Consider the following 872-nt stretch of genomic DNA (forward strand, 5'->3'; position numbering starts at 1 on the left):
TATATATATGCGTGCTCTTTACCGTTTAATTCGAACTCGTTATTTTTTCTCCTCTTCTCATGTTTCTTTTCTGTAAAAGTGCGTAGGCCCGAAACATTAAGGATTTCCTCTACTTTTCCTCAGCTTTATATTTATACACCATATTTATTTTTTTAATTTTTACCTCGTCTTTGTTTTTGTATTTTTAGACCATATCTATGTATGCATGTGTGTGTATATACATACGTACGTACGTCCATACATACATACATACATACATACATACATACATATGTGTTGCCGGTGGTGGTAGTGGTAAGTTCAAGTTTGTGGCTTAGTTTGTCGTGATGGTTAAGGTGGCGCTGTTGTCGGTGGTACCTGTAATGACTCCTCTCCTAGACGAGTATCTATGACAATTGCCATTAATCTGTACATGACGCCAAACAGTAACACAAGCTCCATATTCTTACACTCATTGCCTCATTAAACCCAATCAGTATTGTTAATAATTCCTGCTCAACAGTCGCCACCTACCGGAAGTTATTTTTATGAAATATCATGTCACACATCTTTTTTAAGATCCTCGTTTTCTTCTTGGTACGTAACTATATACATATGTGTGTGTGTGAAAGCATGTGTGTGAATGCGTGTGTGTGTGTATATAATAGTATAAAATGAGGTTTGGATTCAGGGAATCGTGCAGCTGTCACAGAAAGCTCCGCCTACGGACTCGGTTATCAGTTCACACAGTAATCAATTACGAAACAACGTAGCGTAATCTGTTGAACTGTCGACGTAACCATGATATTCCGGCTATTTGATGAGTTACCTGTCTTTACTTGAATTCATTTGTGAACATAAAATTCTATCGAGTAATGCCGAGGATATATATA

The sequence above is a fragment of the Octopus bimaculoides genome, chromosome 27, assembly GCF_001194135.2.
Source record: "Octopus bimaculoides isolate UCB-OBI-ISO-001 chromosome 27, ASM119413v2, whole genome shotgun sequence".
NCBI classification, from domain to species: Eukaryota; Metazoa; Mollusca; class Cephalopoda; order Octopoda; family Octopodidae; genus Octopus; species Octopus bimaculoides.